Raw genomic sequence first — 23,212 nt, forward strand, 5'->3', positions numbered from 1 at the left:
TGAGCTTTAGTTTCTCAATATCTAACTTGAATTATGTAGCATAATTTAATCCATAGCAAGGATATTCCAGAGCTGTACAGTACTGCGTGATTGTGTAGGCATTGGCGGATCCAAGGGGGGGGGGGGGGGGGTGTGCTTTTCTTTTGGACGATCAATGCATTTGAATAGGAGCATATAGTTGGAACCCCCCCTTTTTACTCTGGGTTGGGACCACCCATTTTTTTTAAATGGCTGGATCCGCCCCTGGTAGGGCATAGAATAGAATACAATAGAATATTTTTATTTCCCAAATTACAGGGCCCATAAAGGGCATAAAATCAGAAACAATTGATTTACATAATTAGTAACAACAGCAAGAATAGAGGCATATACCTATATAATTGGAATATAAGCATTGGTCAGAATCAAGCTAAAAACCACATATATATTGTGATAAAAGAATAATAAAATTACATTATACATAGATATAGGAAGATGTGGTGTGAGTGCCAATGAGACAACTCTCCATCCAAATAACAATTTAAAAATTAAACCATTATAGGTTAAAGTACGGCCTTCAACACATGCATATATGTATTTATTTTCAAATTATTTACTTGACTAAATGTCAGTGTTCATGCCTGATCTCCTTAATTCAAAACAATCACAAATATAACAACCCAGTTTTTCCATAAGAGTGACATTTTCTTGGGTCAAGAACCATACAAATTTAGAAGATTTATTTAAGTTTATAAAATTATAACAATTGTTAGAAATGTCTTGAAAAAAATTGTCCCTTTGAATATCATAAAGAGGGCATTCTAATAAAAAATGAAGCTCATCTTCAACTTTACCAAGTGAGCAATTAGTACAAAGACGCTCAGATCTTTCTATATGCTTTTTTGAATATCTGTCTGTCTCAATTTTTAAAGAGTGAGCACTTATTCTTAATTTACAAATTGACTGCCTTTTTTTGAAGTCCTGCAATTCTAAATATTTTTCTTTTTTAAAACAATTTTTTATGGAAAAATAAGTACCAAGCTTCCCTTTTTTCAGAGTTAATTGTTTGATACTTCAGTTTATTCCAAAAAGTGACATAACTTTTACATAGTTTATTTTTAACATACTGACATAAAGAACCAATTAGTTTAAACATATTTTATTGTCCAAAAAACATTGACAATAGGATTAGACACAAGTTTTGCAACTTAGAACGTCTTCTCCATTACATACAAATAATAAATAACCGAACAAAAATGAAATACATAATAATAACATCATAAACAATATTAATATGAAGACATGAAACTAACGAGAATTTAAACGACATGGCTCATCTATTTTTAAAAGTCGAGTTGACCGTAAATCTTTATGATAGACCTACCTGGTAGGTTGTATTAATCTTGGAATAAATATTCCCTCAAAAGGTAAGTTTTTACTGTATTTTAAACAAATAAGTTAAATTGTTGTTGTCAACTGATGAATTATATACTAAAATCAAATTGATGATCCATGTCTTAGGAAAGAATGAACAATTTCATTCGAAGTCAACAAAAAGTAATAACATTGTTATTGGTATATATTTAACCATAATGTCTATAAACTATGAAAAGCGATTGGTCTCTTTAATATAATTCTGCACTTTTATAAAAATTAGCATGTTTATGTTAAAAGTAAACAAAGCATTGCCGTACATTAAATTTTCAAAGTCGGTAGGTATATTTTCTTTTCTAAGTTCAAAAAATAAGGTATTCCTTTGTACTGTATAATTTTTACACGAGAGGAAATAATGTTGGGCATTTTCGTATAAATAACCACATTGACACATTGCGTTAGTTTTAATATTAGCGTGATACAGATCCATGTTCAGGGCACTGCATTTGTTTCTTAATCTTGCGTGTAAAACATTTAAATATCTATCGCCAATATTGAAATATGTAGGGGGTGATTTGTTTTTATAATATTTCTGTTTAATTTTAAATTTAAACATATTTAAAGAAAGTTCATTTCTAACACTTAAATCAAGCGAATTCCACAGTTTGATACTAGATGGAATAAATGATTCCTGATAAAGAGACAGTCTGCTAGAGGTTTGGTATATATTTTGACTGCTTCGTAGATTGTAATTGTTTGTTTCTGCAACTGTAGGGGGTATTAAATCTAATAAGTATTCTGGGGCATCCTCTTTCATAATTTTGTAAAATAAAGTTAATTTCTTAACTTCCCGTCTAATCCTTAATTTTTCCCATCCCGTCTCTAAATAAAGTGATTGAGTGCTAGCATAGCTTGTTAGACCAGTGACAATACGTGCTGCTTCCAGTTGTAATTTTTCTAATCTTTCAGAATTCAACTGTCCGCAATTATCCCAAACTTCAGAAGAATATTCTAGAACAGGCCTTATAAAAGTTAAATATATTTTTTCTAAATATTCCCTTTTTAGTCGGAATTTCAAACGTCTAAGAACATTTAATTGTTTTGATACCTTTTCTATTAGAGAATCGACATGCTTGGTCCACTTACAATCACTGCTAAAAAATATGCCTAAATGTTTATGACTAGTAACTGTATCTACCTGAACTCCGCCAAAATTAAAAATCAAGTTATTTTTTGAACTTTTGTTACTAAATAACATGATATTAGTTTTATTTGGATTGAATTTAACTAGCCAATCATTTGCCCAGGAATTAATATTTTGTAGATCGATATTTATCATAGATTGGAGAGTAGTTACATCTGGAGCAGTATGTCCAATAGATGTATCGTCTGCAAACATTCTGCTTAATCCAATCATATCATCTGCAATGTCATTAATAAATATTAGAAATAAAAGAGGACCCAGTACCGAACCCTGTGGAACACCAGCTTTAAGATTACCTAATTCTGAAGTCGCATCTTTTAATACTACCCTCTGAGTTCTATTTGTTAAGTAACTTTCAATCCATAATAACAGATTGCCTTTTATACCATATCTTTCTAACTTGAGAAGTAGACCCCTTATCCATACTCGATCGAATGCCTTGCTTACATCGGCAAAAGTTAAACTTGTATAGAATTTATTGTCTAAAGCATATACGATAGAATGATACATCTCAATTAGTTGATGAAAAGTAGAGCAGCCGGGTAGGAAACCAGACTGAAATTTATACAAAAGTTTATTAGAAACTAAATGATTGAATATATGTTTATATATTATTTTTTTCTAGTACCTTGCTCACGCAAGAAAGAAGTGATACTGGTCTATAATTACACGGCATTGACTTATCTCCATTTTTAAATAAAGGAATAACATATGCCAATTTCCAATCTTTAGGAAATATATTTTGAGAGAGCGATTTATTAAAAAGAATACATAAGGGAAGTGCAATCTCATGTTTTACTGCTATAAGCATTCTATTACTAATTTTGTCTGGACCAACAGCTTTATTTGGATCTAAAGTAGAAATAATATCTTTAACGTCTTCTAAAGTTACTGTAATTTCAGACAAAATGTTAATACCTCTATCATCGAATTCGGGCAAATTTTTGTTTTCTTCATCTAGACTAGCTATTGAACAAAAATATTTATTTAGAATATCAACTTTTTCTTTTGCATCATAAGAAAATTCATAATTATTACTAGGGTTTTGCATCGGTGGAATATCATTTGAAGATCTGTCTTCTTTTAATAAGGAGTTTATTATTTTCCAATATACTCTACTATTCGTTTGCTTTAGTTCATTTAAGTTTTCATTAATATTATCATAAAAGTTTTGTTTAATTTGTTTCTTTAAATTATTCACTCGATTTCTTTGGTTTTTAAATTTCTTTTCGTTTGTCATGCTTTTATTTTTTATAAATATTTTACGAAACCTGTCTCGTTTTCTTATTTCTTTACGGAGGTTTGAATTAAACCAAATTTTATCATTAGATCTAATAATTACTTCTTTTTTCGGAATGCAAGATTCTGTCACTTTTAAAAATTCGTCCGTAAATATATTGCAAGATTCATGGATGCTAATATCGTTCTCTAGTAATTTATTCCATTCGACCTCTGAAACCATCTGTTTCATTAAATTATAATCCCCCCTTTTATAGTCCCATATTGTACGTTTGAAACTCTTCGAGTTACTGAATCCGCTTCTGACTGTTATATAAGTACCTTCATGATCACTTATGTCTCTATTGATAGGTATAATACTCGAGTCAATAAATTGAATGGAATCAGTTATCAATATTGGGTCTAATAAGGACATGTGTGTGAAGTTAGCAGCCGGTTCGTTATTCGATATTCGATATTCAATATCCAACCAGCTGCTAGCAGTCGGTTGGATATTTAAAATTAAGTTGAAAATAAAAAAAGAATAATACTTAATAACATTAAAAGCATGATTTTTATAGTTAAAAGAACTGATAAGATACGTAGGAGATAGTTTCATGACCTCTTCAAGCTGTCGCAAATTCTCGTTGTTCTTGAATATAAACCCTTTTCTAATTTGCATATTTGTCTAAATGTAATAAAGATTGTTGTCAATAAAAAAAAATCAAAGAAGTACAGTACATTTATACAGGATTTTTCTTATAAACAAAAACAAAAACCGATAACTCTAGAAAACAATTAGGATTATAAATAGAAATATTTATGGAAAGCCCATAAAAGAAATATATAGTGAAAAGCTACCTGAGACCGCTTAAATGAGGGTGAGACCCCCTAGTCTTTCAATGTCCACCAAATTTAAGTAAATCATAGACTCTGTATATATAAAGGTTGTATCAGAAGGATTGCCCAGAATAATGTCATATTCGATATCTATGGAGGGCTTGTATTGTCACTTTTCAGCTAAAAATTATCAAAATTTTAGGACAAAGGGCACAGGGCAATGGTGAGAGCCCCCTAATTGCTCAATCTTTCTAATATTATACAGAAATTTAGTCAAAAGGAAGATACACACGTGACTAATAGGAATTTGGGTAGACTTCCTGTCTTTAATGTTTACGGGGCGCCCAAATTGGCAGTTGGATATTCAAAATTGATAGTGAAAAGCGACCTGACACCGCTTAAATGAGGGTGAGACCCCCCTGGTCTTTCAATGTCCACAAAATTTAAGTAAATCATAGACTCTGTATATATAACGGTTGTATCAGAAGGATTGCCCAGAATAATGTCATGTTCGATATCTATGTAGGGCTTGTATTCTCACTTTTCAGCTAAAATTTATCAAAATTTTAGGACAAAGGGCACAGGGCAATGGTGAGAGCCCCCTAATTGCTCAATCTTTCTAATATTATGCAGACATTTAGTCAATAGGTCGATACACACGTGACTAAAAGGAATTTGGATAGACTTTCTGTCTTTAATGTTTACGGAGCGCCCAAAGTGCCAGTTGGATATTCAAAATAGATAGTGAAAAGCTACCTGAGACCGCTTAAATGAGGGTGAGACCCCCCTGGTCTTTCAATGTCCACAAAATTTAAGTAAATCATAGACTCTGTATATATAAAGGTTGTATCAGAAGGATTGCCCAGAATAATGTCATATTCGATATCTATGGAGGGCTTGTATTGTCACTTTTCAGCAAAAATTATCAAAATTTTAGGACAAAGGGCATAGGGCAATGGTGGGAGCCCCCTAATTGCTCAATCTTTCTAATATTATGCAGACATTTAGTCAATAGGTCGATACACACGTGACTAAATGGAAGTAGGGTAGACTTCCGGTCTTTAATGTTTACGGAGCACCCAAAGTGCCAGTTGGATATTCAAAATAGATAGTGAAAAGCTACCTGAGACCGCTTAAATGAGGGTGAGACACCCCTGGTCTTTCAATGGCCACAAAATTTAAGTAAATCATAGACTATGTATATATAAAGGTTGTAACAGAAGAATTGCCGAGAATACTGTCATATTTGATAACTATGGAGGGCTTGTATTGTCACTTTTCAGCTAAAAATTATCAAAATTTTAGGACAAAGGGCACAGGGCAATGGTGAGAGCCCCATAATTGCTCAATATTTCTAATATTATGCAGACATTTAGTCAATAGGTAGATACACACGTGACTAAAATGAATTTGGATAGACTTCCTGTCTTTAATGTTTACGGAGCGCCCAAAGTGCCAGTTGGATATTCAAAATAAATAGTGAAAAGCTACCTGAGACCGCTCAAATGAGGGTGAGACCTCCCTGGTCTTTCAATGTCCACAAAATTTAAGTAAATCAAAGACTCTGTATATATAAAGGTTGTATCAGAAGGATTACCCAGAATAATGTCATATTCGATATCTATGGAGGGCTTGTATTGTCACTTTTAAGCTAAACATTATCAAAATTTTAGGACAAAGGGCACAGGGCAATGGTGAGAGCCCCCTAATTGCTCAATCTTTGTAATATTATACAGAAATTTAGTCAATAGGTCGATACACACGTGACTAAAAGGACTTAGGGTAGACTTCCTGTCTTTAATGTTTACCGAGCACCCAAAGTGCCATTTGGATATTCAAAATAGATAGTGAAAAGCTACCTGAGACCGCTTAAATGAGGCTGAAACCCCCTGGTCTTTCAATGTCCACAAAATGTAAGTAAATCATAGACTCTGTATATATAAAGGTTGTATCAGAAGTATTGCCGAGAATAATGTCATATTCGATATCTGTGGAGGGCTTGTATTGTCACTTTTCAACTAAAAATTATCAAAACTTTAGGACAAAGGGCACAGGGCAATGGTGAGAGCCCCCTAATTGCTCAATCTTTCTAATATTATGCAGACATTTAGTCAATAAGTAGATACACACGTCACTAAAAGAAATTTGGATAGACTTCCTGTCTTTAATGTTTACGGAGCGCCCAAAGTGCCAGTTGGATATTCAAAATAGATAGTGAAAAGCTACCTGAGACCGCTTAAATGAGGGCGAGACCCCCTGGTCTTTCAATGTCAATAAAATTTAAGTAAATCATAGACTCTGTATATATAAAGGTTGTATCAGAAGGATTGCCTAGAATAATGTCATATTCGATATCTATGGAGGGCTTGTATTGTCACTTTTCAGCTAAAAATTATCAAAATTTTAGGACAAAGGGCACATGGCAATGGTGAGAGCCCCCTAATTGCTCAATCTTTCTAATATTATGCAGACATTTAGTCAATAGGTCGATACACACGTGACTAAAAGGAATTCGGGTAGACTTCCTGTCTTTAATGTTTACGGATCACCCAAAGTGCCAGTTGGATATTCATAATAGATAGTGAAAAGCTACCTGAGACCGCTTAAATGAGGGTGAGACCCCCCTGGTCTTTCAATGTCCACAAAATTTAAGTAAATCATAGACTCTGTATATATAAAGGTTGTATCAGAAGGATTGCCGAGGATAATGTCATATTCGATATCTATGGAGGGCTTGTATTGTCACTTTTCAGCAAAAATTATCAAAATTTTAGGACAAAGGGCACAGGGCAATGGTGAGAGCCCCCTAATTGCTCAATCTTTCTAATATTATGCAGACATTTATTCAATAGGTCGATACACACGTGACTTAAAGGAATTTGGGTAGACTTTCTGTCTTTAATGTTTACGGAGCGCCCAAAGTGCCAGTTGGATATTCAAAATAGATAGTGAAAAGCTACCTGAGACCGCTTAAATGAGGGTGAGACCCCCCTGGTCTTTCAATGTCCACAAAATTTAAGTAAATCATAGACTATGTATATATAAAGGTTTTATCAGAAGTATTGTCGAGAATAATGTCATATTCGATATCTATGGAGGGCTTGTATTGTCACTTTTCAGCTAAAAATTGTCAAAATTTTAGGACAAAAGGCACAGGGCGGTGGTGAGAGCCCCCTTATTGCTCAATCTTTCTAATATTATGCAGACATTTAGTCAATAGGTAGATACACACGTGAGTAAAAGAAATTTGGGTAGACTTTCTGTCTTTAATGTTTACGGAGCACCCAAAGTGCCAGTTGGATATTCAAAATAGATAGTGAAAAGCTATCTGAGACCGCTTAAATGAGGGTGAGACCCCCCTGGTTTTTCAATGTCCACAAAATTGTAGTAAATCATAGACTCTGTATATATAAAGGTTGTATCAGAAGGATTGCCCAGAATAATGTCATATTCGATATCTATGGAGGGCTTGTATTGTCACTTTTCAGCTAAAAATTATCAAAACTTTAGGACAAAGGGCACAGGGCAATGGTGAGAGCCCCCTAATTGCTCAATCTTTCTAATATTATGCAGACATTTAGTCAATAAGTAGATACACACGTCACTAAAAGAAATTTGGGTAGACTTCCTGTCTTTAATGTTTACGGAGCGCCCAAAGTGCCAGTTGGATATTCAAAATAGATAGTGAAAAGCTACCTGAGACTGCTTAAATGAGGGCGAGACCCCCTGGTCTTTCAATGTCAATAAAATTTAAGTAAATCATAGACTCTGTATATATAAAGGTTGTATCAGAAGGATTGCCCAGAATAATTTCATATCGATATCTATGGAGGGCTTGTATTGTCACTTTTCAGCTAAAAATTATCAAAATTTTAGGACAAAGGGCACATGGCAATGGTGAGAGCCCCCTAATTGCTCAATCTTTCTAATATTATGCAGACATTTAGTCAATAGGTCGATACACACGTGACTAAAAGGAATTTGGGTAGACTTCCTGTCTTTAATGTTTACGGATCACCCAAAGTGCCAGTTGGATATTCATAATAGATAGTGAAAAGCTACCTGAGACCGCTTAAATGAGGGTGAGACCCCCCTGGTCTTTCAATGTCCACAAAATTTAAGTAAATCATACACTCTGTATATATAAAGGTTGTATCAGAAGGATTGCCGAGGATAATGTCATATTCGATATCTATGGAGGGCTTGTATTGTCACTTTTCAGCAAAAATTATCAAAATTTTAGGACAAAGGGCACAGGGCAATGGTGAGAGCCCCCTAATTGCTCAATCTTTCTAATATTATGCAGACATTTAGTCAATAGGTCGATACACACGTGACTTAAAGGAATTTGGGTAGACTTTCTGTCTTTAATGTTTACGGAGCGCCCAAAGTGCCAGTTGGATATTCAAAATAGATAGTGAAAAGCTACCTGAGACCGCTTAAATGAGGGTGAGACCCCCCTGGTCTTTCAATGTCCACAAAATTTAAGTAAATCATAGACTATGTATATATAAAGGTTTTATCAGAAGTATTGTCGAGAATAATGTCATATTCGATATCTATGGAGGGCTTGTATTGTCACTTTTCAGCTAAAAATTGTCAAAATTTTAGGACAAAAGGCACAGGGCGGTGGTGAGAGCCCCCTTATTGCTCAATCTTTCTAATATTATGCAGACATTTAGTCAATAGGTAGATACACACGTGAGTAAAAGAAATTTGGGTAGACTTTCTGTCTTTAATGTTTACGGAGCACCCAAAGTGCCAGTTGGATATTCAAAATAGATAGTGAAAAGCTATCTGAGACCGCTTAAATGAGGGTGAGACCCCCCTGGTTTTTCAATGTCCACAAAATTGTAGTAAATCATAGACTCTGTATATATAAAGGTTGTATCAGAAGGATTGCCGAGAATAATGTCATATTCGATATCTATGGAGGGCTTGTATTGTCACTTTTCAGCTAAAAATTATCAAAACTTTAGGACAAAGGGCACAGGGCAATGGTGAGAGCCCCCTAATTGCTCAATCTTTCTAATATTATGCAGACATTTAGTCAATAAGTAGATACACACGTCACTAAAAGAAATTTGGGTAGACTTCCTGTCTTTAATGTTTACGGAGCGCCCAAAGTGCCAGTTGGATATTCAAAATAGATAGTGAAAAGCTACCTGAGACCGCTTAAATGAGGGCGAGACCCCCTGGTCTTTCAATGTCAATAAAATTTAAGTAAATCATAGACTCTGTATATATAAAGGTTGTATCAGAAGGATTGCCCAGAATAATGTCATATTCGATATCTATGGAGGGCTTGTATTGTCACTTTTCAGCTAAAAATTATCAAAATTTTAGGACAAAGGGCACATGGCAATGGTGAGAGCCCCCTAATTGCTCAATCTTTCTAATATTATGCAGACATTTAGTCAATAGGTCGATACACACGTGACTAAAAGGAATTTGGGTAGACTTCCTGTCTTTAATGTTTACGGATCACCCAAAGTGCCAGTTGGATATTCATAATAGATAGTGAAAAGCTACCTGATACCGCTTAAATGAGGGTGAGACCCCCCTGGTCTTTCAATGTCCACAAAATTTAAGTAAATCATAGACTCTGTATATATAAAGGTTGTATCAGAAGGATTGCCGAGGATAATGTCATATTCGATATCTATGGAGGGCTTGTATTGTCACTTTTCAGCAAAAATTATCAAAATTTTAGGACAAAGGGCACAGGGCAATGGTGAGAGCCCCCTAATTGCTCAATCTTTCTAATATTATGCAGACATTTAGTCAATAGGTCGATACACACGTGACTTAAAGGAATTTGGGTAGACTTTCTGCCTTTAATGTTTACGGAGCGCCCAAAGTGCCAGTTGGATATTCAAAATAGATAGTGAAAAGCTACCTGAGACCGCTTAAATGAGGGTGAGACCCCCCTGGTCTTTCAATGTCCACAAAATTTAAGTAAATCATAGACTATGTATATATAAAGGTTTTATCAGAAGTATTGTCGAGAATAATGTCATATTCGATATCTATGGAGGGCTTGTATTGTCACTTTTCAGCTAAAAATTGTCAAAATTTTAGGACAAAAGGCACAGGGCGGTGGCGAGAGCCCCCTTATTGCTCAATCTTTCTCATATTATGCAGACATTTAGTCAATAGGTATATACACACGTGAGTAAAAGAAATTTGGGTAGACTTTCTGTCTTTAATGTTTACGGAGCACCCAAAGTGCCAGTTGGATATTCAAAATAGATAGTGAAAAGCTATCTGAGACCGCTTAAATGAGGGTGAGACCCCCCTGGTTTTTCAATGTCCACAAAATTGTAGTAAATCATAGACTCTGTATATATAAAGGTTGTATCAGAAGGATTGCCCAGAATAATGTCATATTCGATATCTATGGAGGGCTTGTATTGTCACTTTTCAGCTAAAAATTATCAAAATTTTAGGACAAAGGGCACAGGGCAATGGTGAGAGCCCCCTAATTGCTCAATCTTTCTAATATCATGCAGGCATTTAGTCAATAGGTAGATCCACACATTACTAAAAGGAACTTGGGTAGACTTCCTGTTTTTTATGTTTACGGAGCGCCCAAAGTGCCAGTTGGATATTCAAAATATTTAGTGAAAAGCTACCTGAGACCGCTTAAATGAGGGCGAGACCCCCGCCCCCCTGGTCTTTCTATTTCCATTAAATTCAACCAAATCATAAATTTTATATATATAAAGATTGTATCAAAAGTGGAATGTTCTTGAAAGGACTGTTTGCTGCAGATCAGATCAGACCAGAACCCTAGGCCTAGTAGAATCGATGACCTAGTTTAAAATACAAACCGTCACTATAAGTTGAAGGGAAAATATACAGACCTTTATCACACACCTTCACACAGCTCACACAACCACCCCTTGTGATGTAAAATCCAGGTCCAAATGCATTGTTGATCGCTATTTCACACAGACAACTTAGGGCTCCAACACCTCATGCTGACATGAATTGTGTTCGCCAACATAGGAAAGGCTCGCATTGCCCTTTCCGCTAACATGGATAGGAATCCACTTTCTTTTTGAATTTTTTTTTTCAATTGGTTAGTGCTTTTTTCCACTAGAACCATTTTGTAGAAGCTTGGTGATCTTTTCAATCTGTTGCGGGGTAAGCAACATCTTGTGTTCACCATGCAGGTTTGTGAGGGATAAACGAATGGTGACCGGGAAACCTTTTTTGTCTGCTCCCTGTAATATTTAGATTGACCTTTTATAAAGTTCAAACCGTATTTCGATAGACTATTTATTCATGCCTCGCGAAGATGGAAGCAGATGGTGAGATGTTCTCTGCGGAGATTGTGGATGATCGCCGTCTGGATTGGTGAGGTATGTCTGCATGCGATTGATGGTTCTCAAGATCACGGGTAAGTACACCATATTTTTTTGGGGTTTGAATGATCTTTACCCCAGGATCGATTGCGGGGGGGGGGGGGGGAAGCTTCAGATAGTGGACTGTTGGGAGCCGTGTATGTAGCTGCTATTGATGATGCCACTGTTCACCAGGATGCTGTTGATGCTTCTGATGCTAACAATGTATTCACCCTCTTTGTAACATTTGTTGCCCGATCAAATGTGTAGAGCTGTCGCTTAAATCCCAATGTGGTGTTCGATTCCTTAAATTGTAGTTTGGGGAGGGGGTTGAGCCGAGTAAAAATGCGACTGTCGTTTCTAGAGACAAAGATGGAAAACCCTTGTTTTTGGTCTGTGTTGTGGACGATTTGCTGCAACAGTGTGGTGTCCATTTATTTATAAAAACACGACGTTCAACTACTGACCGACCGATTCGAACTGGAGGCCTAGGACTCCTACGGAGATTGGAAGTGCAAATGCTTCGGTGTTGGCGGGAACATAACGCTCGAATTCCGCTCTAATTTCGCTCAGAAATCAGAGGGGTCGATATCACCGTTACTAAGGAGGGTGTCAATGTTGTAGAATTTCTTTCTGAAGTCTACATCCTCTGTGAACACTATGGCAACCTTGTTTTGTGAAAGAAAAAAAACCGGCATTGAAGTCAACGGCTGAGTAGCGTTCAGCTTTGAGGGTGACATGGATATTTTGCAATCGACAGCGATTGAACACGGAAGCATTATGAGTTTTGTCATTATCTCTGTCGGTTTGAAAGGCAACGATAATATATCTTGGCTTTCGCGACCACTATTGGCAGCTAGGCGGCAGTTAAACTGTGAGGATTGGGGAACGACTATGAAATCACACTGTCTCATGCGAAATCCACAGAGGACCATGGATTTTTTTCTGGATGGTTTTGTACAGTTGCATCTTGTTTTCGTCTGCAGGAGTGACGCTCCAGAGTTGGTAAATTGGGCGCCGGCTTAAGGTTCGAATTCGTGAACCAAGTATTAATATTTTTGAAGACTTTCATCGAAGGTCAACCCTTCTGTGATTGTAAGGATGTCAGACATTATGTATTTATTTATAACATTGGAGGAAGTTGGGATGGTACTGATGCCACGACCAGAGATGAAATTGTTTAACTGGGTTTGGTTGTTGGGATTTCTGCGTTTAACACTGAGCTGTTGATTGGGCTTGCTGCGTTAGTCAATGGGTTTTCGAGTGCGGGTCACTTTGTCAACGAAATGGTTGACGACTACCACCTACCACTCCTATCATGGCTGCATTGGTGGCAGTGCTCATAGGCCTACTTTTCAATGTCTTGGCAGCAGAGGAGGTGAACATGCGACCAGCGATACTGGCGATAGTGTCAAAAAAAACGTCTACCACCGTATGTATACTTTCAAACAAAACCTTTCTTAATTGAGGATATTACGATGGAGTTGCTTATATTCCTTGATGCTGATGTGTTCACCTTTCTTTATTGCATCGATGATCGCCATAATCGCGTTGCGCACACCATTGTTTCCAGCACGGTATGCAGTGTTGCACAGATCCAAGCAATAAAGGAGCTGGTCAAAGTCGGAGGGTAGAAACACGGTTTGAAGTCCGCTACAATGCTTATCTTGCTTTAGATGTGAGACACAATCTTCGTCCACTTAAATCTTTATCGCCTTAGTGTTCCCGAGAGGGTTAATTGCCTTAATACATGGCACCGTAACTGTTCAGGATCTCTGCATAGTCGACAAGGTCTTAAAAACTTCGGACTCGAAAGATTCTGATTTCTTTTTCACCATGAGTTCCCAGAGGTTAAGGGTTCCATTGTACCTCACACCATCCACGAAAATATCATCGCCGTCAGAAGTAACTGGTTAGCTTCCGATGAAGAGATCAAGATCCAAAGGTGTGGTCGGCGAAGGATCGTTACTGATCTGCAAATACTGCTGTGCTCGAAGTCCGAGGATGGTGTATATAGGTGGTGCAATGGGTAGTGGGTAGTCAAACTTGGGCGGTGGAGGCTGGAGAGCTTTCACTGCTGCAGGAAGTTAAACGATCGTTTAGGTGATCGGTGAAGCTGCCTATCGCTGAGCCTCAACCACAGGCTTAACACCTTGGAAAGGTCAGGGTTGAGTCCAATCTTCTCGAGGCGATGCTGCATGTTACTGGCTTGAATCTTCCGCTTGATCTCTTGCAACTCCCTGGCGAGCGCCTCACACTGTTTAGGGTCTGTAATCTTTATAAACGTTCATTTATTTAAAGCGTTGACGTGAACCTTCCTAAGTGAAGGTTTGAATACCTGTAAGCGTTTGTTTGTACGCCCCTAAGCGTTGGTTTGAACAGTTGTACCTTTCCTGAAACTATAGGCATATATCTATCGAAAGGTTAAAAAAAACACACATGCATTTTTGCTCGTTTTTCCATAATTTGAATTGAAAAGGTCGAGCTATAAATATTTGTTGATAAACACTTCAATAATTTATGGACCTATGGGTGGTACGGATAGCAAAATACGGACTGTCAAACAGATACATACCATATAAAACATGCTAAAAACAATCTAAATGTTCATATAACCCCACTAAGGAAGCTATATTATTCTTCAATTATCTAAAAATCTATTTCATTGTACAAAAACTTTCATATTTAAAAAAATCACCATGGCCATAATGCGATACTAAACTTCTATTAAACTGTGTATTGCTACAGAACCTTATCGTTTTTGATTTCAACCTTATCGGTAAATCAAAGCACTCAAAGTCCGCGTACACTACGAAAGGGACTCTCATCGGGTGGGTGTTGTTGACAAAAGTCAGCTGGTATGTCCCTTCATTGGGCAGCTCTGATCTTGGCTGCCTTGTGGTTGACGCAACACTCTTTGTTGGTTTCCAGAACTTCCTTGCTATGAACGTGGTTCAAGCACATGTAGCCTTGGATCAGCAGTAAGTTGAGTTCTCTCTCCTGCTGTTCACCAATGTTTGAAATGTGCAGCGGGTATACTTCACTATCATCTATTCTAAATACATTATCCGCCAGGGTGGAATTGGCCTTCTCAAATTAATTAATATCCTTGAGGCTTCCCAGATTGAGCTCTGTGTAACCCTGTCCGTTTGTTTTGGGTCTACCGAAGGCCGAAAGAATGGCCCACTTGAAACACTCCTCGTCGTTTTTTTCACATTGATTACAGCCTTCTTGTATTTCATCCACGCCGGCTAATCAATGTACTGTGACCTACGCAGCGGTCGTTGGTAATATTGACTTGAAATTTTACAATTGCTTTCGATGTCCAGTCCCTTTTTTCAGAGGTCCACTGTGCAATATTCTCTCCGATCTTTTCATCCATCTTCTCAAGGGTTTCAAGCAAGTCCGTGGTTGAGGGGAAAATCTGGTTTCCCGAGTGAAAGTATCCCACGTTCTCATCATCCATCTTACCTGTTGGGTTAATCTTCACAGTGCAGCATCACATTGACTTGTTATCCTTTCAATGCCCAATCGTCTATAAGTTCAACTCTTGACATCTGAGAGACCTCAAGGAAGGTCTGCACATCCATGTCAATAATAGTGGTCATCTTTCAGGTAGTAAATACATCTTTAAAGGCTTTCTTCAGTGGATGTACCTCAATTTTATCCCCAATGATTTCCTATCTTCTCTGATCTGTTCCTGTAACTTATCCAGTAGTCGATCTTTCGACATTCTGCTAACCTCTATCAACTCATGCTGTTTGGCTTGGGTGATAATATCCTTCCTAGTATAGGGTTGGAACAACGCTAGACAAATTTTGGTCTTCGTTCCGATCAACTGATCCAACTGATCCTTCCTCATCGGGGAGTACCATCGGCGGTGGTTCATTTTGGCAATACCACTCAGGGCTTTGACGTTTTCAACAACTAATTCCAGCTATTAATAGCTATTGGATCGATGTCTTAATCTTTAAAACAATCCAAAATAAAATCAATTTGTTTCACCCAAAACCAATATCCACGATTAAATGGTTTTAAGACCCAGCTTTTGATCTTTCGATCCTATCGTCCATATCAAAATATATAAAATTCGTGGTAATCACACCCGGTGCGCCTGTTTCTTTTTATTCATCCCATAGCTCACAATTTGCCGAGCTCAATCGGTCTCTCTCTTTGTCAAGACGGTGGTCAGCTGCTTGTTTAATCTCTCACAACCCCAAGTGGGGATATGGTTGCCCCTTTCCAACATAAGGTTATAATTTCTGCCTACCTGTTAACTAAATGTCTGCTTAGTACCGTATAGCGGGTTATTTTCGCGGGGTGTAAATTTTCGCTTATTTTCGCGGATAGAACAAAATCGCCAAAATAAATTCCGCCAATATAAAAGTGTACATTCAAAGGTAATGTTAAAAATGTTGAATCCGCCAAAATAATAACCGCCAAAATTTTTCGTATACCTTATTCAATGAAAATCGCGAAATTTTACACCCGCGAAAATAACCCGCTATACGGTAATACAAAGATTGAGAGATTAGAGGGCTATCACCATTGCCCTGTGCCCTTTGTCCTAAAATTTGGACATTTTTTGACTGAAAAGTGACAATCTTAGCCCTCCGTAGATATTGAAGATGACGTTTTTCTGGAAACTCCATCTAATACAATCTTTATATATACAGAGTCAATGATTTGGTTGAATTTTATGGACATTGAAAGACCAGGGGGGTCTCAACCTCATTTAAGCGGTCTCGGGTAGGTTTTCGCTATATATTTTGAATATCCAACTGGCACTTTGGGCGCTCCGTAAACATAGAAGACAGGAAGTGTACCCAAAGTCCTTTTAGTCACGTTTGTATCTACCTATTGACTAAATGTCTGTTAAATATTAGAAAGATTGAGAGATCAGGGGTCTCTCACCATCACCCTGTGCCCTTTGTCCTAAAATTTGGACATTTTTTGACTGAAAAGTGACAATCTTAGCCCTCCGTAGATATTGAAGATGACGTTTTTCTGGAAACTCCATCTAATACAATCTTTATATATACAGAGTCAATGATTTGGTTGAATTTTATGGACATTGAAAGACCAGGGGGGTCTCAACCTCATTTAAGCGGTCTCGGGTAGGTTTTCGCTATATATTTTGAATATCCAACTGGCACTTTGGGCGCTCCGTAAACATAGAAGACAGGAAGTGTACCCAAAGTCCTTTTAGTCACGTTTGTATCTACCTATTGACTAAATGTCTGTTAAATATTAGAAAGATTGAGAGATCAGGGGTCTCTCACCATCACCCTGTGCCCTTTGTCCTAAAATTTGGACATTTTTTGACTGAAAAGTGACAATCTTAGCCCTCCGTAGATATTGAAGATGACGTTTTTCTGGAAACTCCATCTAATACAATCTTTATATATACAGAGTCAATGATTTGGTTGAATTTTATGGACATTGAAAGACCAGGGGGGTCTCAACCTCATTTAAGCGGTCTCGGGTAGGTTTTCGCTATATATTTTGAATATCCAACTGGCACTTTGGGCGCTCCGTAAACATAGAAGACAGGAAGTGTACCCAAAGTCCTTTTAGTCACGTTTGTATCTACCTATTGACTAAATGTCTGTTAAATATTAGAAAGATTGAGAGATCAGGGGTCTCTCACCATCACCCTGTGCCCTTTGTCCTAAAATTTGGACATTTTTTGACTGAAAAGTGACAATCTTAGCCCTCCGTAGATATTGAAGATGACGTTTTTCTGGAAACTCCATCTAATACAATCTTTATATATACAGAGTCAATGATTTGGTTGAATTTTATGGACATTGAAAGACCAGGGGGGTCTCAACCTCATTTAAGCGGTCTCGGGTAGGTTTTCGCTATATATTTTGAATATCCAACTGGCACTTTGGGCGCTCCGTAAACATAGAAGACAGGAAGTGTACCCAAAGTCCTTTTAGTCAAGTTTGTATCTACCTATTGACTAAATGTCTGTTAAATATTAGAAAGATTGAGAGATCAGGGGTCTCTCACCATCACCCTGTGCCCTTTGTCCTAAAATTTGGACATTTTTTGACTGAAAAGTGACAATCTTAGCCCTCCGTAGATATTGAAGATGACGTTTTTCTGGAAACTCCATCTAATACAATCTTTATATATACAGAGTCAATGATTTGGTTGAATTTTATGGACATTGAAAGACCAGGGGGGTCTCAACCTCATTTAAGCGGTCTCGGGTAGGTTTTCGCTATATATTTTGAATATCCAACTGGCACTTTGGGCGCTCCGTAAACATAGAAGACAGGAAGTGTACCCAAAGTCCTTTTAGTCACGTTTGTATCTACCTATTGACTAAATGTCTGTTAAATATTAGAAAGATTGAGAGATCAGGGGTCTCTCACCATCACCCTGTGCCCTTTGTCCTAAAATTTGGACATTTTTTGACTGAAAAGTGACAATCTTAGCCCTCCGTAGATATTGAAGATGACGTTTTTCTGGAAACTCCTTTTAATACAATCTTTATATATACAGAGTCAATGATTTGGTTGAATTTTATGGACATTGAAAGACCAGGGGGGTCTCAACCTCATTTAAGCGGTCTCGGGTAGGTTTTCGCTATATATTTTGAATATCCAACTGGCACTTTGGGCGCTCCGTAAACATAGAAGACAGGAAGTGTACCCAAAGTCCTTTTAGTCACGTTTGTATCCACCTATTGACTAAATGTCTGTTAAATATTAGAAAGATTGAGAGATCAGGGGTCTCTCACCATCACCCTGTGCCCTTTGTCCTAAAATTTTGACATTTTTTGACTGAAAAGTGACAATCTTAGCCCTCCGTAGATATTGAAGATGACGTTTTTCTGGAAACTCCATCTAATACAATCTTTATATATACAGAGTCAATGATTTGGTTGAATTTTATGGACATTGAAAGACCAGGGGGGTCTCAACCTCATTTAAGCGGTCTCGGGTAGGTTTTCGCTATATATTTTGAATATCCAACTGGCACTTTGGGCGCTCCGTAAACATAGAAGACAGGAAGTGTACCCAAAGTCCTTTTAGTCACGTTTGTATCTACCTATTGACTAAATGTCTGTTAAATATTAGAAAGATTGAGAGATCAGGGGTCTCTCACCATCACCCTGTGCCCTTTGTCCTAAAATTTGGACATTTTTTGACTGAAAAGTGACAATCTTAGCCCTCCGTAGATATTGAAGATGACGTTTTTCTGGAAACTCCATCTAATACAATCTTTATATATACAGAGTCAATGATTTGGTTGAATTTTATGGACATTGAAAGACCAGGGGGGTCTCAACCTCATTTAAGCGGTCTCGGGTAGGTTTTCGCTATATATTTTGAATATCCAACTGGCACTTTGGGCGCTCCGTAAACATAGAAGACAGGAAGTGTACCCAAAGTCCTTTTAGTCACGTTTGTATCTACCTATTGACTAAATGTCTGTTAAATATTAGAAAGATTGAGAGATCAGGGGTCTCTCACCATCACCCTGTGCCCTTTGTCCTAAAATTTGGACATTTTTTGACTGAAAAGTGACAATCTTAGCCCTCCGTAGATATTGAAGATGACGTTTTTCTGGAAACTCCATCTAATACAATCTTTATATATACAGAGTCAATGATTTGGTTGAATTTTATGGACATTGAAAGACCAGGGGGGTCTCAACCTCATTTAAGCGGTCTCGGGTAGGTTTTCGCTATATATTTTGAATATCCAACTGGCACTTTGGGCGCTCCGTAAACATAGAAGACAGGAAGTGTACCCAAAGTCCTTTTAGTCACGTTTGTATCTACCTATTGACTAAATGTCTGTTAAATATTAGAAAGATTGAGAGATCAGGGGTCTCTCACCATCACCCTGTGCCCTTTGTCCTAAAATTTGGACATTTTTTGACTGAAAAGTGACAATCTTAGCCCTCCGTAGATATTGAAGATGACGTTTTTCTGGAAACTCCATCTAATACAATCTTTATATATACAGAGTCAATGATTTGGTTGAATTTTATGGACATTGAAAGACCAGGGGGGTCTCAACCTCATTTAAGCGGTCTCGGGTAGGTTTTCGCTATATATTTTGAATATCCAACTGGCACTTTGGGCGCTCCGTAAACATAGAAGACAGGAAGTGTACCCAAAGTCCTTTTAGTCACGTTTGTATCTACCTATTGACTAAATGTCTGTTAAATATTAGAAAGATTGAGAGATCAGGGGTCTCTCACCATCACCCTGTGCCCTTTGTCCTAAAATTTGGACATTTTTTGACTGAAAAGTGACAATCTTAGCCCTCCGTAGATATTGAAGATGACGTTTTTCTGGAAACTCCATCTAATACAATCTTTATATATACAGAGTCAATGATTTGGTTGAATTTTATGGACATTGAAAGACCAGGGGGGTCTCAACCTCATTTAAGCGGTCTCGGGTAGGTTTTCGCTATATATTTTGAATATCCAACTGGCACTTTGGGCGCTCCGTAAACATAGAAGACAGGAAGTGTACCCAAAGTCCTTTTAGTCACGTTTGTATCTACCTATTGACTAAATGTCTGTTAAATATTAGAAAGATTGAGAGATCAGGGGTCTCTCACCATCACCCTGTGCCCTTTGTCCTAAAATTTGGACATTTTTTGACTGAAAAGTGACAATCTTAGCCCTCCGTAGATATTGAAGATGACGTTTTTCTGGAAACTCCATCTAATACAATCTTTATATATACAGAGTCAATGATTTGGTTGAATTTTATGGACATTGAAAGACCAGGGGGGTCTCAACCTCATTTAAGCGGTCTCGGGTAGGTTTTCGCTATATATTTTGAATATCCAACTGGCACTTTGGGCGCTACGTAAACATAGAAGACAGGAAGTGTACCCAAAGTCCTTTTAGTCACGTTTGTATCTACCTATTGACTAAATGTCTGTTAAATATTAGAAAGATTGAGAGATCAGGGGTCTCTCACCATCACCCTGTGCCCTTTGTCCTAAAATTTGGACATTTTTTGACTGAAAAGTGACAATCTTAGCCCTCCGTAGATATTGAAGATGACGTTTTTCTGGAAACTCCATCTAATACAATCTTTATATATACAGAGTCAATGATTTGGTTGAATTTTATGGACATTGAAAGACCAGGGGGGTCTCAACCTCATTTAAGCGGTCTCGGGTAGGTTTTCGCTATATATTTTGAATATCCAACTGGCACTTTGGGCGCTACGTAAACATAGAAGACAGGAAGTGTACCCAAAGTCCTTTTAGTCACGTTTGTATCTACCTATTGACTAAATGTCTGTTAAATATTAGAAAGATTGAGAGATCAGGGGTCTCTCACCATCACCCTGTGCCCTTTGTCCTAAAATTTGGACATTTTTTGACTGAAAAGTGACAATCTTAGCCCTCCGTAGATATTGAAGATGACGTTTTTCTGGAAACTCCATCTAATACAATCTTTATATATACAGAGTCAATGATTTGGTTGAATTTTATGGACATTGAAAGACCAGGGGGGTCTCAACCTCATTTAAGCGGTCTCGGGTAGGTTTTCGCTATATATTTTGAATATCCAACTGGCACTTTGGGCGCTCCGTAAACATAGAAGACAGGAAGTGTACCCAAAGTCCTTTTAGTCACGTTTGTATCTACCTATTGACTAAATGTCTGTTAAATATTAGAAAGATTGAGAGATCAGGGGTCTCTCACCATCACCCTGTGCCCTTTGTCCTAAAATTTGGACATTTTTTGACTGAAAAGTGACAATCTTAGCCCTCCGTAGATATTGAAGATGACGTTTTTCTGGAAACTCCATCTAATACAATCTTTATATATACAGAGTCAATGATTTGGTTGAATTTTATGGACATTGAAAGACCAGGGGGGTCTCAACCTCATTTAAGCGGTCTCGGGTAGGTTTTCGCTATATATTTTGAATATCCAACTGGCACTTTGGGCGCTCCGTAAACATAGAAGACAGGAAGTGTACCCAAAGTCCTTTTAGTCACGTTTGTATCTACCTATTGACTAAATGTCTGTTAAATATTAGAAAGATTGAGAGATCAGGGGTCTCTCACCATCACCCTGTGCCCTTTGTCCTAAAATTTGGACATTTTTTGACTGAAAAGTGACAATCTTAGCCCTCCGTAGATATTGAAGATGACGTTTTTCTGGAAACTCCATCTAATACAATCTTTATATATACAGAGTCAATGATTTGGTTGAATTTTATGGACATTGAAAGACCAGGGGGGTCTCAACCTCATTTAAGCGGTCTCGGGTAGGTTTTCGCTATATATTTTGAATATCCAACTGGCACTTTGGGCGCTCCGTAAACATAGAAGACAGGAAGTGTACCCAAAGTCCTTTTAGTCACGTTTGTATCTACCTATTGACTAAATGTCTGTTAAATATTAGAAAGATTGAGAGATCAGGGGTCTCTCACCATCACCCTGTGCCCTTTGTCCTAAAATTTGGACATTTTTTGACTGAAAAGTGACAATCTTAGCCCTCCGTAGATATTGAAGATGACGTTTTTCTGGAAACTCCATCTAATACAATCTTTATATATACAGAGTCAATGATTTGGTTGAATTTTATGGACATTGAAAGACCAGGGGGGTCTCAACCTCATTTAAGCGGTCTCGGGTAGGTTTTCGCTATATATTTTGAATATCCAACTGGCACTTTGGGCGCTCCGTAAACATAGAAGACAGGAAGTGTACCCAAAGTCCTTTTAGTCACGTTTGTATCTACCTATTGACTAAATGTCTGTTAAATATTAGAAAGATTGAGAGATCAGGGGTCTCTCACCATCACCCTGTGCCCTTTGTCCTAAAATTTGGACATTTTTTGACTGAAAAGTGACAATCTTAGCCCTCCGTAGATATTGAAGATGACGTTTTTCTGGAAACTCCATCTAATACAATCTTTATATATACAGAGTCAATGATTTGGTTGAATTTTATGGACATTGAAAGACCAGGGGGGTCTCAACCTCATTTAAGCGGTCTCGGGTAGGTTTTCGCTATATATTTTGAATATCCAACTGGCACTTTGGGCGCTCCGTAAACATAGAAGACAGGAAGTGTACCCAAAGTCCTTTTAGTCACGTTTGTATCTACCTATTGACTAAATGTCTGTTAAATATTAGAAAGATTGAGAGATCAGGGGTCTCTCACCATCACCCTGTGCCCTTTGTCCTAAAATTTGGACATTTTTTGACTGAAAAGTGACAATCTTAGCCCTCCGTAGATATT

Source organism: Mytilus trossulus, chromosome 5 (assembly GCF_036588685.1).
Source record: "Mytilus trossulus isolate FHL-02 chromosome 5, PNRI_Mtr1.1.1.hap1, whole genome shotgun sequence".
NCBI classification, from domain to species: Eukaryota; Metazoa; Mollusca; class Bivalvia; order Mytilida; family Mytilidae; genus Mytilus; species Mytilus trossulus.